The sequence below is a fragment of the Aythya ferina genome (assembly GCF_964211825.1).
Source record: "Aythya ferina genome assembly, chromosome: 5".
In the NCBI taxonomy this organism is placed as follows: Eukaryota; Metazoa; Chordata; class Aves; order Anseriformes; family Anatidae; genus Aythya; species Aythya ferina.
The window spans coordinates 14,585,462-14,603,109 of NC_140301.1; the positions used below are offsets into that span (position 1 = coordinate 14,585,462).

A 17,648-nucleotide genomic window follows, 5' to 3' on the forward strand; every position below is an offset into this window, starting at 1 on the left:
AATCACAGGATCTCTGATCTTTTCATTATATTTTAAGGCCTCTTGAAGTGTCAAGGTTGATATGAAAAAATAACATGCAATCACAAAATAGCTGAATGTTATGTTTTCCAAAACACTGAGGTAGCTATATAATAATTACTTTTGGAGCTATTAAATGAAAATGCACAGCAGTATTTGAGAATGTGATTACTCACAGGATTTCTTTATTAAATCTCCAACTTCTATTAAACAATGGGTGCCCCCTCCCTCTCCTTATGCAACACCTAGTGCTTGATGATATTAAAGTCTTTTCCAAATGTGGTTAAATTAATCCCTGGGGCAAATCTACTCAAAGAAAATGCATGGTATCATTGACTGAGCATGGGCATTAGTTAAGACTGAGTGATAGTATACAATAGGAGGAGGATGGAAGAAATAAGGCATTACATTGCTTTTTGAGATGGAGATTTTCACTGGAGAGATGCACTTCAGTCATGGCATCATCAGAAATGAAGCCCGCTGTTTAAGCTTGTGATCTAAGCATTCAGAAAGCTATTTTTTTTAGTTTCCAAATATGAAGTAGTTGAATAGGTTAATACTGCATTAAAAATGTTTTATTGAACAGTTTATAAGAACAGACATAGAACAGTTTAACATTTAATTCTAATTTTTAATCCCAGTTAATATAAGCTTCTGGCTTCTCTTTTTATAGTACAGCAGTTCAAAAAGAGTTAATCATGCTCTCCTTCCCTCCTTTTTTCCCCTCCCTGCAAAGAATAATCAGAACCTGAAATAGGACATTTCCTTGCTGAAGGACAAATACATCTGTGGGACTTTCAGATGCCAAGCAGCATGTCTGCCAGAAGGGTGTCTGTTTCCAGACAGGTTCAACATGTGTGTAGTGATGATCTGTAGTAAAGCCTATAGCAAACTAAAGAAAGTAATATGTTTACATCTAAAAAACGAATGTTAACATAACCACTTGCTTCTTTTTTATATTTTTGTTATTATTTTTCAGGTCTTCTAGGTTTTGTTTTACAAAACAGTTGAACAGTTGAATGACCTGTGGGAACTGGAAGGACAAAAAACAAAAGGAAAAAAAAAAAATGATTGTATCTGCATAATACATAGTGGAGATGGAGGATGTGCAAAATTGGCACAACAAGCCACTAAATGCTAAGATAATTTTGCTTTACATATGGTGTAAGAGTGACTCAGAAGAGATTTTTAATAATGAATATTTTCAGACACAAAGGAAAATTCACAACAGATAATAAAGGAGATTTTAATAAGGCAAACTGCAAAGCAATTTGTATGGCTGGGGTTACTGAGAGGACAATTTGTACCTAGGGTGCTCTAAGTACAGAAAGTGACCTGAATACCAGGTAGAAATAAAAAACATACCAGGTGGAAGTAGGAATTGATGGCAAACACCACAGGCTTGTATTTGCTCTGGATGATGCTCTGGGCACTGTGAAATGAGCATAACAGTAAGCATAGTTAAATGGACATGTTCAGTTTTGAAAGAAATGCACTTAAACCTGTTTGTATAAGTAGCTTTTTAGCACAGAGCCCCAAGAAACTTTTTCTGTGACTGAATTGTCCATGTTCATCCAGTCTTCCAAGCATAAAGTGATTCTGGTTTTGAGCTGGGTGTTTAGGAAAAATGATGGGTTTTGAAAATGTGAGTTTGGTTGCCTGTCTTCACCAAAATCACAGAGCAAGTAATTTATCTTGAGGAAACAACTAGAAAATATTAGGAAAACAGGTACTCTTGAGTTCATTGCTGTAACAAAGAAAATATATTTCCATAGTGTTTGGCAGTCTGAAAGTGAATAATAATTGTTTCTTGAATTACACTTTTTTTTTTTTTTTTTTTTTTTTTTTTTTTTTTTTTTAACATAAAAAGCAGAGTTAACAGGAAAACTAATTAGTTTTGGCAGCATCCAAATTACTGCCCATTTTTGTAGGGAGCATAAGTGTGTTTGCATTCCTGTACATTGCCGTGACTGAATTTTTTGCCATTCTCTTATCCTGAAGAAACAGACATGCATTATCTATGTGATTTCCAAAATGTCCCCATATGCAACAGTAGGTCCTAGATGCAGGTAAGGTGTACATGTTTTCTAAAAATATTAGAAGTTTAATTCTAATTATAGAAGAAATATTCTGATTAATAATCAAAGTATTAAAGAGGGAAAAAATAAACCCTATTCTTCTATCATTTGAGTTAAACTACTACATTATTTAAGTGAATGTAAAACAGGAAGATAGCCATATGTTGTACTGCAGCTGTTCAGCTTGAAATAATTTCTTCTCCAAACCTTCCTTAGGTTAGTCATTAAAAAAAAAAAATAAAAAAAATTCTCAGAAGTAGCAGTATTCTATCTGCACATTATTATTAACCAAACAGCAGAATTGTGCTTTGTGGCATAAAACACACAGGTGAAGGCAATCACAGCTTGTATCTGTTAGGCCAGTATAATTTCATCCACTAAACCGATAACAAGGCTTCCTTTATATTTTCTAAAATACAGAGCAACAGTGTCTCTGTATTCAGAAAAAAGCTCAATTTTTATTAAGTGATTTGTTAACGGAATTGAAGGCTTGGGAGGTTTTTGTTTGTTTGTTTCTCCTCACTCAGTGTCCTATTTATTTTCTTCCCTTTTCATTCCAAATATTGAAAAAGTCTACATGTATTTTGTTGTTTCACCACTGATAGAGGACTTCCCATCTTTCTGAGATGTTTTTAAGAACCTTAAGTTTGCCATTCACTGGCATTGAAAAGATAGAACAAAGAAACTGTTTTCACTGGGGGTACAGTGATCTTCCTTACCATGTTTCGTAGGAATGTGTATGAATTTTTCATCATAGTGCTTTTGTTGTTCTGCACTGTAGCAATTTGGTGCTTGGTGGTAGTGGGGCAGTGGACCCCAAAACATACATAAAACCTTGTCATTGACTGGTCAACTGATCAGTCTACTAAAAGAGGATTGTTTAAAATAGTCTGTAATTGTTCATTCTAGATTTAGTCAGAATGTTATTCTAAGGTATCTAGCTGTAAAAAAAAAAAAAAAAAAAAAAAAAAAAAAAAAAAACTCTTTAATGACCATCATCATCTACATTTCTACATTTCATTTTGTGTTAAAAAAAAAAAAAAAAAAAAAGTGAATAAGACATTAGCAACCTTGTCCTTAGTATGCAGACTTAGCTGTAACTCTTGCAGCGTACTGTGAGGTGACAGGTGCTTGATAGTGCAAGCAGCAGAAAGGTAGCTGGAGCTGTTACTGCATATGGAGCTGTCTGCTAACTGTCCGGAATTACAGTCTTCTGTTTATGAGAATGGCCTCCCTTGAGGTTTTTTTCTAATTTTAACAGGAGCTGCTCAGTTGAGGCTGACAAAATTCAGCCAGAGATACAATAGCAAGATGGATAACGTGTAATCAAAGAGTAACACTTAGGGGGAACCTGTGGTGTCCTCATGCTAGCATAACGACCTTGTGTTTATTAAAATAAATATCCCCAAGCAAGGCAGTGCCAAGGAGTTCAATAACAGAAATATTTTCCCGTCCTTCTGCTGCTGAGTGAACAGGGTCTGAAGGTGCCACCTCTAATTGAAAGCAGTCTGTGTACTCATAACTGTTAAGGCTAATTTATTTGTTTATGACAAATAACCGCATGCCGAGTACAGGGAAAGGAGTGGTGTAAGGCAAAATTGAGATAGATTTTCCAGCTGTGCCAAGGAAAGCTAGCAAATTCCCTGGATAGTTATTGCAAGTGATGACGATAAATATATATATATATTAAAATAAAAATAAAATAAAAATGAGTTAAGGCCATTGTAAGCATTTTCCTGGTTTATAGATAGGTCCACAGTTCCAGTGGCATGTTTATTTGGTATCTTTAAATGCCTGTGAATTTGGTAGGAATATGTGCTATGCAAACTTGACTGACCCTGTGAGATCTGAACTTCCAAAACAGCAGGCTAAACTGGCTACAAGCAGTCATCTGTTCTTGATACTACCTTCATCCCTGGAGATATTCCAAATACTAAGGACCAGATATACACAGTCCTGAGTAAACTGCTGTAGTTGACTGTGTTTTGAGCCAGGGGTTGGACTTGGATGATCTCCAGATGTCCTTTCCAATTCCAGCTATTCTGTCATTCTGTGAAAATGCATGCTTAGTGTTTGAGCATCTCACAACTGATAAATCCTCAAAATACTCCTGCAAGGTGGAAAGTTACAGGATCATATTGCTGACAGAATTGTTCAAGGTAATGTAGTCACCCTCATGGCATAAGATACTGCAGTCAAGTATACTTATGTCATTCCTGATAGATGCTGTTTCAGAAGGACTCTAACCCGTGGAATGTTCTGACCTATGGAGGTCATTTAGTTCACAGGTCCACAGTGTGGCCAGCTTAGATTCATTGGTTGAGGGCTTTGTTCACCCAGGTTTTGAAAATCTCCAAAGTTAGAGATGTGACAATTCTCTGGGCATCCAGATGCGATGTCTGACAGGTGATTTTTTTTTTTTCCTCCCTTACATCTAAGGAGATTATCCTTGTTGCAGTTTTTGTTCATTTCATTTCATCTGTTCTTGCACGCTGCTGAGGAGGGTCAGGCTCTCTTCTTGACGCCCTCCCATGAGGCGGTGAGGACAGCAGCAAGATGCCCCATTAGCCTTCTCTTCTGAAGACTGAACCTCTGCCTCTATCTGCCTCTCCTTGTACATCACATGCTCCAGGTGCCAAATCATATTTGACTCACTTCAGTACATCAGCATGTCTTATACAAGAAATACGCATGGACTACAGTGGAGTCTCACTGTTGTAGAGGGATTATTTCCCTGTTGTAGAGGGAAATAATCACTTTCCTCAATGTGCTGGCTGTCACTTGGCATGGGTTACTCCATCCCAGCGGCAGGACATTGCATTTGCCCTTGTCAGACTTCATTAGGTCTCTGTCAGCCCATGTCTGTGCTCTGCCAAAGTCTCTCTGAAGGGACTTATTCCAGGGATAGAACCATCCCGATTTCCATATTATATTTTAATGTATTATTTTCCACACGGTTAGGTTTTTTTCCTTAGGACTAACTTGGTTCTTCCTTTTGATGCAGTTTAAGTCTGTTACAGTTGGTCATGTAATCCCTAGGCATGGAAAATTGATTCATGCTATCCTCTTTGCAGCAGCTCTTTCAGTATTTGGAAACTTATCATAACCTTGTCTCACTCTTTTCTCATTTTTTCCTTCTTTCTTTTTCTCAAGTCATAGTTTCCATTTTTGTTACTGTTGTTTCCTCTGGACTACCTGCAGCTGACCCTCATCTTCACTGAAATGCCTGAAATTTGACACTTCTATGTGAGGCTTTAACCTTGATAAGTACAGTAAAGGATAATTTCCTAACTTTTACAGGCTGAGTATTGCCAGATACATCCCAAATATGTAGTGTACTGCTTTTATAGCAGCATAAAATTATGTTTAGCTCCCAAGCCATAAAAAACTTACAAATCCTTTTCTGTGAAACATTTTTTTTCCATGCTGTATTTATGTAGAAGGTTACTGGCTCTAGGTTCACAACATTGTCCACATTTAAGGGCAATTTGCTTCAATCTGTTTTTTCAAAGCATAGTTCCACAGCGTCAAGATAACTTCCAGTTCTAGGTGTGTCCTTCCAGCTGGCTGTCATGTTCTATATTTCAGCATCCTCATCATTAATGAAAACACTAAGTAGGCCTGAATCAATAGAGAACTTCAATAGATGTATTGTTTCATTTTGATGAGAAGGCATTGGTAATAACTTTCCGAGAATCATTCTCTAAGCAGCTTTGCCTCTGTGCTAATCTGTTTTCATCCAGGCTGTGCTTTCTCCCCTGTTTATGAGCATATCAGATGAGGCAGTATCAAAGCCCTGAACTCAAATGATAGTATACGAAATCTCCATAAAACCTTTTATCTTGTCATAGAAAGAAATCACTAGCACTTATTCATTTCATTGTTTTATTTTTTTTATTTTTTATTTTTCCTGAGAAATCAAATTTATTTCTAAATCCTAAACTCTTCATCTCTCTTTCGTTCCCAAACATAGAAACAGTTTGCCCTCCTCTGGTTCTACCCCTGTGCTATGTACAAATATTGTCATAAAATAAGACAGACATCAGAAAATTGTCATAAGAAATTATATGTTGCTCAGCAATCTGTTACACAGTATTTCTTTCCCAATAGCCAGCTATTTAATTCAATTTCTTCATTATCACAAGGCACTATTCTTTGGAGGCTCTGCAGAATTTCTCTCACACAGTCTCGTCACCGAATCTGCTGCATTTTGTAATGCTAAGTGACTAGACTAGGTCCTATCTGAGGCCTGAATAGCTTTCCAATACTTTTTGGATTGGTATGTGATCACCTTAGATACATTCATTGTCTTTTTCATTCCTTGCTGAGAATATTCCACTTCCTAGTATTTTTGAGTGAATAATTTGTGTGTTTATCTAAGGCTTTCTGTTATTATCTTTTCTCGGACATAAGCAAACTTGTAATTTCTTGAGCAAAGACACTTAAATATATTTTTGCTGTATTCTGTTGTTGTTAAACAGCATCCTGTGGTCAAAGGAGAGAGACCCTTTCTGGATGCATCTCTGCACAGGCACATGTTTTCAGGATGGACATGGTACTTTCATCTAAGTCCTGTGTCTTTTCCTGAGAAGACTAGAAAAACAAGCAAGACAAAATAAAAAAAAAAAAAACACCTACAAGCTTGATTGCATCACCCCTTACACCACTGCTGTTTTCATCGTAGGCACCTTTTTTTCTTAGAGAAGGCCCTAGCAATATCAGCGTCTGCGTGAACGTATATATTTACTAGCTGAATTCATTAGCTTTTCAGGAAATTCAGATGCAGGCTTCTAAATGACAGAATATTTACCAAACCTTTGTGTGGATTGTATTACAAGTGTTTCAAAAGGCTTAAGAGCTGAAGTAGCCTAACTTCAAAAGAAACTGGGAAGGAAATTTCAGGCTGACTGCTTCCCCCCTGATTTCTATATGGCTTCATATTGACTATGGATACCTGCCAGGCTAACATTTGGTTAGGTCATCTCGTCAATAAACAATGTCCTTCCAGGGAACCACTTTAATTCAATTAATGTGGCAGGGCAGGTTAGGTCAGAATTGAACTTCAGTAGATATTTGTATTGCAGAGACATTTGTTAATTACATACAGTTCTAGGAACAGACCCCATCAGAGACAAGCTCTAAAAGAGAACACAAGTGTCCAGCTGAACTTTGTATTCTAGCTGTAATCCAGTAGGTACTTGCCTTACCATCAACACACATCCTTTGTGTTGGTAGAGGTAATTCATACTACATGTGTATGAGATTCCATGTGAAATTACAAATAAATAAACCAGGGAAGGGGGAAATAGCAGGTGAGTGAGTGATATTGAAGTGGAAGTTGATTTATGAATACAAACCTCTGATAGCACAGGCATTGTTTAAAAAAAAGAAAAGTAAAACTGTCTACCATATCTTTACTGAAATACTGAACGTAAAACTGTATGTATGATCACTTGAAGTAATTGCTGGGGAAATACTAGAAATTAATGCAAGCCACTTAGCAGTATTTGAGAGAACATCTCTACCTTCCTTCCACTCTTTATATTTAGTATATGACAGGTAGGCAACAGCATTATATTTGTTCACAATTTATTTTAATAGCAAAGATTTCACATGGCATTTTAAAGTCTTTATTAAGACTGTATTAATGTCCAGATTAGATATCCATGAGATTTAATTTGGAGAAGAGTTTAAAGCAAGTCTTGCAATCTCAGAAATGTTACTGGTGGAAGTCTTAAGAAATTGGCTGATGAATTTCTCAACGTGATGTTTAAGAGGCAATATAATTATAATCTTCAAGCATGTTCATAAAAAAAGAGATCATTCTTAGATTGTTCTTTATTAAAAAAAAAAAAAAAAAAAAGGCAACTATGGCTCCACAATTCAAATCTGAAAAAGGTTGAAGCTAGAAGTAAGACATGTAGAATATATCATGGCACAGTAGAGATTTTTTCTCTTTTAGTACTGGTATATGCTCAAAGTTTGCAGGAGTTCTCCTGGGAGAAAATAACACCCCCTGATTCCAGTCTTCCAGTCATGGTAATTCACATATTTTGAAGGTATCAGTGACCTGAGGAGCATAAGGAACCCTGAGAAATTGTCTTTAAAACTTTTCCATGCCTGATTTGTTAGCTTTGCTGTTTCTATGTGTCTTTGACTGAAGGTGCAATCTTTGAAACATAGAGCATTTAATCAGTAACAGACCTTTACTGAAACGAAGTTGGAGTGGTTGGTAATTCTGTGGGATTTATAGCCCATAACAACAGGCAGGTGCTCAGACAGCTCTATTGATGTGTTATAATGTTGTGAAGTGAAGAAACCTCAGTGGGAGAGCAGGGACCTGCTTCTTTTGTTTATCATAATGCAGTTTCCTAAGGAAAATATCACATATCTGAATTTTGTTGGTTTTATTGATGCAGTTGCTACCTGAATGAGATCTGAATTGCAGCCACCAAACTGATTTGTTTTGTCAGATTTTGAAACTCTATTCTCTTTCAACAAATAAAAAATCAAAATAAGACAGGAAAGCACCGGTAATATCTTACTGCTCTGTTCAACTATCACTGCTGCGAAGAGAGGAGAAAAGCAAATATCTAGGCAGGCAGCTGGTCTGTCTTGATCACACTTAGAAGCATGTCACATACAGCCAATACAAGATGTGATCATCTTGTATTTTGTGAGACCTACATGGTAACGGAGAAAATAGTTGTTTGTCATCGTTACATGTCCACCCTACCAATGGCAGAGCTGTCAGCCAGAGTGATTACCCCAATGCAACAGAAACTGCAACAGAAAGATCAAAGTAATTTCTGTAGCTAGAACAGAAGAATAACTTTCTATAGGCAGTTTGATAACAATTTCAGGCAAGCTAGCATTAAGTGGATAACAATAAAGGTCTTCTTCCTAGAATATCTTTTATTAAAGTTGTTTGCTTTATAGTAATAATGTGTGCTCATGCCAGTTTTTATCTCAATATATTCTTGATATTTTCAGAATGGTATTTAAGAAAAGTATTTATAAGCAAATTTGAGCATATTTAAAATACTCAATTCAAAAATAGGATTTTTTTTTTTAAACTTCTGATTCAAACAAGTTGTCATAGTTTCTTGGTCTTGAAAGAGAAACAATTCAGATGATCTGTGGCGTAGTCGGTGTGTTTTCTGGTGTATCATAACTCTTGGTCCCATGTTTCTGCGTGTGAATTCTAGCAGCTCCTTCACACATAGGCCTATTTTATCACTGAGATCTCATGTAACTATCACTAGGAGTCTGCAGTTGTAAAGCACAACAGACACAATTTCAAGCTCGAAGAGAGACTTTGAAATAATATTTCTAATGTTTCATAATTGTTAGCAAGTTTGTGGAAGTAATGAGAACATTAATGTGGCACAAAGCTGTGCTTCAGGCTCAGGTTCGTGGATTTTATGGAAGAATAACCTCATCCTGAAGCTTGTGGGATTTCCATGCCTCTCTATATTGTTTTCAAGAAGACGTGCTCTTAGCTGCTAGTTTGCAATGCAGATGAAAGAGTGTTTCAGCAGCAAGATTTCATTTTTTTGCCAACAGCTTAAATTTTCTCTTAACACAATATTTAAGAAGTGTTCAGAAGATAATACAGCCTAACTCATTAAGAGGAAACTGCTGTGTAATACACAAGATATTCTAATTATTACCACAAACTATGAAGAAGAGTAAATAAAAAAGGCATTTTTGAAAATGTCTTAAATGACCTGAAGCAGGACTAATACTAAGTGGGAACGTTCCATCCAAAGCCATCTCTTCTCCTGGCTGAGCAAGCACAGCTCCACCAGCCTCTCCTCACAGGGCAAGTGCTGCAGCCCCCAGTCCTGACCAACTTGGTGGCTTTCATTGGACTTGGTCCAGTTTCATAGAATCATAGAACATCCCAAGTTGGAAGGGACCTACAAGGATCATCAAGTTTGCACCTGGCACCACACAGACACAATTTGTGTCTGTCTTGTAGTGGGAAAGAAAAGAAAGTTGTGTTTTCAGTACTAGTAGCTAACGAATTCTGCTTTTTTTTTTTTTTTTTTTTTTTTTTTTTTTTTTGTTAGAAGATCCCTTATAATTATATTATATGTAGACAGATATTGTGTCAGACCCTACTCCTTTGTGGACATGCTGCTTCTCATTGAAGTCATAAGACTTTTTGTGGCAAAGAACAGACTTGGCAGTTTGCCTCTTCAAATTTCATGGGAGATCTTGGAATGGGATGTAAAAAGGGACAGCACAAAAAAAGACATCACCCTCCACTCTACTGGAAATCCTACCATATGGTACAGTTTGTTTTGTTTTTAACCTTAAGGTAAGGGTTATTTGGATCACAAGTTTTATTTACTCATAACTGTGGAAACGTATCCTACTGGATCCAGTCAGCTACTGTGGTTTGCTATATAAAAGCCTAAAATGTACTTACATGTAGGTTAAAGCAAATTTATTTTGAAGTGATTTCATCCTCCCCTTTCATCCCCCCCCCCCCTTTACTTTATTTTATTTTTACAAGTCACTGATGTGTAAGAGGGGAAGCTTGATTGTCCACTCTGAAAGCTTAAAATTGGCCAACTGTAGGGTATGAAAAAAGAAAGCAAAAAACGATTGTTGCTGCCAAAGCAACAATAAAACACTTCCCCCAACCCCGATTAAAAACACGACCTCTCTTTCCAATGCCATTAAGAAATGAAAACTAAAGCATTAACTGTGGGATATTCTATGTGGAAGTGAAAAGCACATTTGTTTATGAAACTGAGACCTCCACCCCCAAGAAATCTGCATGTTCATGCAAGCGTATCATACAATTCTTCTTATTTTCCACTTGAAATTTCTCCAGATTTAATTTGGTAATGCTTTATGCAGCAAAAATGCTATGAAAATCCTTACAGTACATTGTATTACAGTATTTTTTTCATTCTTGTTCTGTTCTAGAAAGTGTGGTAGGGGGAGGGAGTTGGATTGTTTTTGTTCCAAACCGATGTTCGTGCAGTGTTAATGAGTCTCAGGACCAGTGCGTTGACTTATTTAATTTCCTACTCAGTAATGCTATTTGTCGTGGCGACTGATTATTGTTGTTATTATTGTTATCCTAGCCATTACTTTTAAATTAACCATGCTTTTATTTTGTTTATCCTGAAATTATCATATCTTCTGATGAGAGGGATATTTCAAGTATTAACTATTTTGGAAATTTAACTTGACCATAACCTCCTTCTCCCCACCCTCCTTTGACTTTCCTGTTATTAAAGCTTCATGCACATATTTAGAGGTGTGCGGTCACTGATTGTTACTATTGTCTAAGTTTTATTTAGTCACTACAGATATAAAACATGTAATATACTCGTTGAATAAATAATTGATACCTTTATACCCATACATAAATATAAATGTGTTATGGTAGATTTTTGGTAAAGCATGTATGCCTTTCTGTGATAGGACAATAAGGCACATATCAACAATAGGAACTTCTAAATCTCTACACAAAGTTTTGAAATAGTTGCCATACTTTGAATTACAAAAATATCAATATATGCAGTGCTTTGGACAAAACTGTTTTGATGTTGTTGCTTCGTATTTTTGAGGTAGAAATGTATCCTAGGATCCATATATTTTTTTTTCTAGCTTCTTTTGTAAATCAGTGTCCTAGCTGTGAAAGTTCTTACTAGCTTTACTAACACAGTGCAACATCTAGACGTCTGGTTATGTTCTTCTGGTTTTAGATGTTATCGCTGACCATCACCACCAACGAAATCATAGGTTAGGATTTAAGTTGCTCAAAGGAAATTAAGCTTTACTTTCCTCTTGTTGTGCTATATTGTCATACTTTGCTCTAGTTGTACTATCTTGCTTGCATATTAAAATATATATATATTTCAGTGAAAATGTCAGTTTTGACTCAAAAGTGAAGTTTGTTTCTTTCTATTTAGATAGATTAATGCATGATTTAGATGGAATTGTCTGGTACCCCCTGTGTAAAATCTCTAGCATGTTTAAAACTTCATTTCAAGTACTTGAATTTTAATTTTTGGTGAATCTTTTGTCAGTACTTGAGAACAGAGTCCTCAGATTCCACATTGTGACATGTCTGTCTGCAGTAATCTGGTCATGAATCATGAGTATCTCCTAGTGCTGTATTCATGTGAAAGTTTGTATCAGAAGCTAGTGCATCATAAACTTATTCTTAAATCTGTTAATAAGCCTTATACACCTTACAAGTGACGCGGACTATCACATCTGCTTATTGAAGTTTCCTGTAAGCACTATGGCTACTTTGGCACCTAAGAAATTTTCTTTCTGCTTTTTTTTTTTTTTTTTTTTTTTGATATAAAGCACAATCTGAAAGATTGATCTTCTGTGATCCTATCTCTGTGGATGGACACTTAAGGGATCTGAAGATCCTTAAGTGTCTGTATGTTCTCTCCTGTTATACTTGCACATAAATCTGGAAGAGCAGAGCATACTGCCAGACTTCCCTGAGCGAACGGTGAGGGTCATGGCATACATTCTTTAAGGCTGTATGTCAGCAATTATTCCTGACATACAATATTAAAACAACATGCTACACAGCTAGGGACAAAAAAGAAAGAATTTATTTTATGGCAAAATATAGTTTCAAAAGCAAAACCAAAAACAAGCGTTTTGGGACTAACTGCTAAAAGTTAGCTGCATCATGACTGTGTAGACTTCTTTCTTGTTCCTCATCATAACCTGCATTATTTGGTTCTGCTTAGTATAGCACCACAACTGTCAGCTATGTAGAAAATTACTGTTTATGCACACACAAATACAAAAACATACAAACAAAACCTCCTGCTGTATAGGTAGGTTTAATGTGGGACAAATTCTGCTCTATGGAGACTAATTCTGGAGAGCTATATGATGTGCCTCACGAACAGCCAGGCACTTGCACTTGTATTCAGAAAAAAAAAATAAAAAATAAAAAAATGTTAAGACTTCAGTTTGCTTATTAGATTTTTTATTTTTTTTATTTATTTTTTTTTTCTGTGCGTGTGATGATCTTGGACACGTCTGCTACTGATATTTTTGTTCAATCTGCTTATGACTTCCTCAGCACGGTCTCTATCTTGCACATAGTATCATGCTTATGCATGTCAGTGGGATTCTGTAGGATGCCGATGCCACACAACATATGAAGGTTCTTACGTGTACATTAGCATATAATTAATTTCCTTTAATTTCATTCTCTGAAATGTCTTAGCATTTGTGATTTCACTATATAAATGTGGAGGAATTTTCACAATGTTGCAAATGTAGTTTCAGTTATTTTTCATGTGAGTTGCATTTATTGACATCAAAGCGGACAGCAATGTTTTGGGAACTATATGGCTTCATACTGCCATTGAACTTCTTGTGAAAGTGCAGTATTGAATTTCAAAGTTCTAATGAGGTAACAGCATAGAATAATTAGAAAATAATTTAGCCAAGTTTTAGGGTTTATAATGCTTTGTTGAGTTCTAGATTGGAGTCTTATGTGTTGATACACACACACGTATTTGTTAATGAAAGGTATGGCCCTATTTTTTTTCCTTGTAATTATTTTTATAATTTCACTGAGCAAGAAGTTTCAAAAATATGTATAGACCCTTTATTACAGTGCTCTTGTGGCAATTTTTAGTTTCATTTGTTTCTAAGTATGCAGTGGAACATTGTAGTTATAGTTCTTACTTGCAGGATTTCTACTGGGTTGACTTAAAATCATAACAGAAAATTTGAGGAAGATGTTACTCGATGTCTTCTATTTCATACCCATTACTTGTACTAGTTGTCATGTTTTAGTTCAGTTTTATTGTTCTGGTGTATAGTCTTTGAATAACTTGTAGTATAGGAAAGAGAAACAAAGTAAAACACAGATGACTATGTAGAAAACCACAAAAAAAAAAATCCGTTTACAGTATATATGATTAATACTTAATTTTTGTTCACAATGAGCTGTATTTACCAATTTCTTTCTATATTTGATCACATCTTTTAATAAGCAACTTAATTCATCACATTTCCAGTTCTTAGAAACAAAGCTGTCAGAACTCTCTAAGGAGATGTTGCTGAAAGGAGTAAGAACACTTTTATCCTTTACTTGAACAGGATAGATTAATATATGCTATCACATTGGAAGGCTGGCTTTTTAGTTAAAGCCTCAAATCTGCAGATTCTATCAGTTTGGTGAACTGCTGTCCTTATTGCTCTTATCTTACTGCCCTTTTCAGTCTGTCCTTTTAGAGGTGCTATGACATTCTATGAACATCGCTCTTTCTCTTTTTTTTTTTTTTTTTTTTTTTTTTTTTTTTTTTTTTTTCTTTTTAGTAAAAATGTCTTTACATTTCCAGTTCTTCATGTTATAGGGTAGTTCACGTCTCTGGAAAACATAAGCATGAAACAATCAACTATTACGCATAAAGAAAGCATTTGTGCTAGCAAATTGGTATGAGCAGTCAAAAATACTATCAACAGTCATTTTTGTTTTTTCTACTCACCTTTCATTTCCCATTGAAGAACATGGTAATATAAAACCTAAATTACCTTAAAATAAATATTACAGTGGCTTTAGAACATAACTTGATTTCTTTTTTTCCTTAGCACCATTTGTTAATCTATATGAGCAATACCGAGAAATGTATAATGACTGATGATATCTTTGTATGAATTCTTTTTTTTTTTTTTTTTAAAAAAAAAGAGAATAGATTTTGTGATTAATGTGATATAATTCTAGATGGAGTGGATAATATTTGGGTCTTCCAATTTAATTTATACAAATAGATATGGTGTATTAATTTTAGGTTTACTTCAATTACTGAAGAGTATTTTTTTCCCTCCGAGAGTCATTTTGATGTTATAGACTACTGTTTTTTCATAAATTTGATCTTTCATGCTTTTGTGATTTTTTTTTTTTCGAGTTTTCCTATTTATTCTGTGTTTCAAGTTTGCTACAGCATATTGGGGGACATGACGTGGTGTCACGTCACATGATACAGTGCATCCTTTTAGATCCAGTGCTTTTAATTGCTGTGATTTCAGGGACTGGTCTTGATGGAGCAGTTCTTACAGATGATCACTGCCAGCAACCTGCTTCTATACTTTTCAGCAAATCTGATGATGGTTTTAACAAAAAAGTATTCCGAGTATTTCAGCTGGCTGGTGCTTCCTTTTATATAGTCTTGGGTAGAAGTATTTAATTTAATTCCTGTCTTGCATTAAATTCATCTATTATAATGAGCTTTATAGTCACTCAAAAAGATATAATAGGAATCCAGCAACTCATTAAGTTTTCTTTCTTTCTTTCTTTTCTTTTCTTTTTTTTTTTTTTTCTTTTATTTTTTTCCCCCAAACATTTCTCTCTATTCGTAGATTCCCTTGACAGAACAATTTTGTACTGGAATACTAAGTGACATTCAAATAAAATTGAGTCAATTTTGTAAAATTTTGCTAGAAAGGTTGTATAAGTGTCAAAATGAAGTTTCTGAGAATTGTTCCAATTTTCTATTTTTCTTTTTTCCTCATTTAAATTTTATGAAATGCTTCTCTGTCTTCAGAATCTTTTGTATTGAAAAAATCATTGACATTCCTAATGCATTTGGGTGCTTTAAAAGAATCTTTCTTGTGTTTTCTTTAACTTTAGAGGGCAGGGAATTGCTGAGCACAGTGAATACTTACTAGAGTTGAGAATAAAGATATTCTACATCTGACTTGCATTTTAATCATTGGATGCTGTGACACACCAAAGTATTTCACCTTTAAACAGTGTCTGTATGTAAATAAACTAACAAAAAATTCTGTTTTTAAACAGAATTTACACATGATTTTCTGTTACTGTTTTTTAATTGCGAATTCTGTATTTTTGGATGCTGTTTGTGTTCTGTTTTCAGTAGGTTGATATTGTAAAGTTAGCTTAGAACCTACACATTTTAGTTGCATTATTCTGCTTTTTAAATTAGTTGTTTGCCTTCATTTAAGGAAGTTAGCTGGTACCTCTGTGCTTTCCAAGCACCTTCTACTGGAGTTCACTTCTCTCTTTCATCCCTGTGGCAGCACTGACTTGGTCAGAATTATACAGTAAGTTAGAATTTGTGTTAGTGAAATAACTCAAACTGTCTCAAAGCTGCATGGAAAAAATGACTGATACAGGAAATAAAAATGTGTATTTTTTTTCTTCCCAGAACTTCACTGTTGTAATTATGTGGAAGCTAGGGAAGATGCAAAGTGGAGCTGCTGAGCACCTTGTATCAAGTTAGAGAAAGCCATTCAGTGCCACAGCTGTCATCTTCTAATAAATTTCCCTGCTGTTTGTTTAGAAGTAACAGTGTTCCAGAAACAGGTTATACACAGTGCTGTCATCTTTCACTACTTCTTTCCTGAACTACTTTTTCTTCCATATTCAGAAACACTCCTGCTTTTTGATTAGGAAAAATCTCTTGCTTTTGCTGTGTACTTTTGTGAGCTGTTCTTCCCCATCATTTGAGGGTTTTAGAAAAAAATACTAGTTATCTGTGGTAATTATAGGAAAATAAGTAGAAGGTTTTCCTTTTATGTATTTGTTGTCTTGAATTGTATAGTTGGGACCTTATCTGTGGAGTGAAAAATATGGTTTCAGACAGTGCAGATTAAGTATTTAATGTGCATCCTGGATGTGACATAATCATTCTTCAGGATATAACAGATTGGACTGCTTTCAGTAGCTGCTGCTCTCTTTGTTGGATTAGACCTCTTTTGTGCAGTCTTTGACAAACTCCAGATTGCTTGGTTTTTCTCTTTTCTTTTTCGCTTTTAGTTTTTGTTGTCAGCAGTGGTCATCTGCTGTTATTTGCTGGGCCTGACTGCAAGCTCCAGACCTCTGCCAGATGATCACCTCTGTGGCTCTCTGTATGCCAGGACTGCTGTGTCTTTTTTAATTCAAGACACTTTTTCTAAGCATCCCAATTTATCATCATCATGGAAACACTTCCAACCTCTCCTAGATCTTCTACTGATTTTTTTCTCTCTTTACACTTCTAGTTCTCAGCTTTTCTTGCATGAAAATTCTTCTTGTGGACTCCCTTTAAGGTAGAGCACATTCTGAAGCTCTCTGTAATGTACATAATGTGTGCTCTGTTCCTGTAATACTGTATTCATTCTGAATCACGTGCCTTTTTGGTGGGATTTTTTCAAGTAGTATAGTTTTGACAGGAACCAAAGTGGTATAGTCGGAGCTATTTCTGCTTCAATTAATTGTTGCATTGGAAGGTATTTCACAGAGAGCTAGAGAACTGAAAATTCAGCTCTTTGGGTACTGTCAATTACCATCAGCAATATAGCTGGCTAAGGAGCCGTTACTAGGGATATAAAATTAAGCTGAAAGTCTTTTTCCTGACCTTCAAACAGGTTAGTGTTACTTGCTTCCAGTAAGAACTGTTAATGTATTTTCATAGAAGGAAATTTTAAAAATGATAAATTAAGGTGGACTCAAGAAAAATCTTAGCAGTGGTAAAAGTTATTAGGTTGCAGGACACTGAGATTTCTCATAACTTTTATGTTCATCCCATCAGTGTA

The 17,648-nt window shown here is 35.4% G+C and overlaps 1 protein-coding gene across 12 annotated transcripts in view; it reads left to right on the forward strand.

The window, feature by feature from the left end:
- LRRC4C (leucine rich repeat containing 4C) overlaps window positions 1–17,648 on the forward strand; it is a 510,287-nt gene that overhangs the window by 187,281 nt on the left and 305,358 nt on the right. The gene's annotated exons all lie outside the window — the stretch shown is intronic.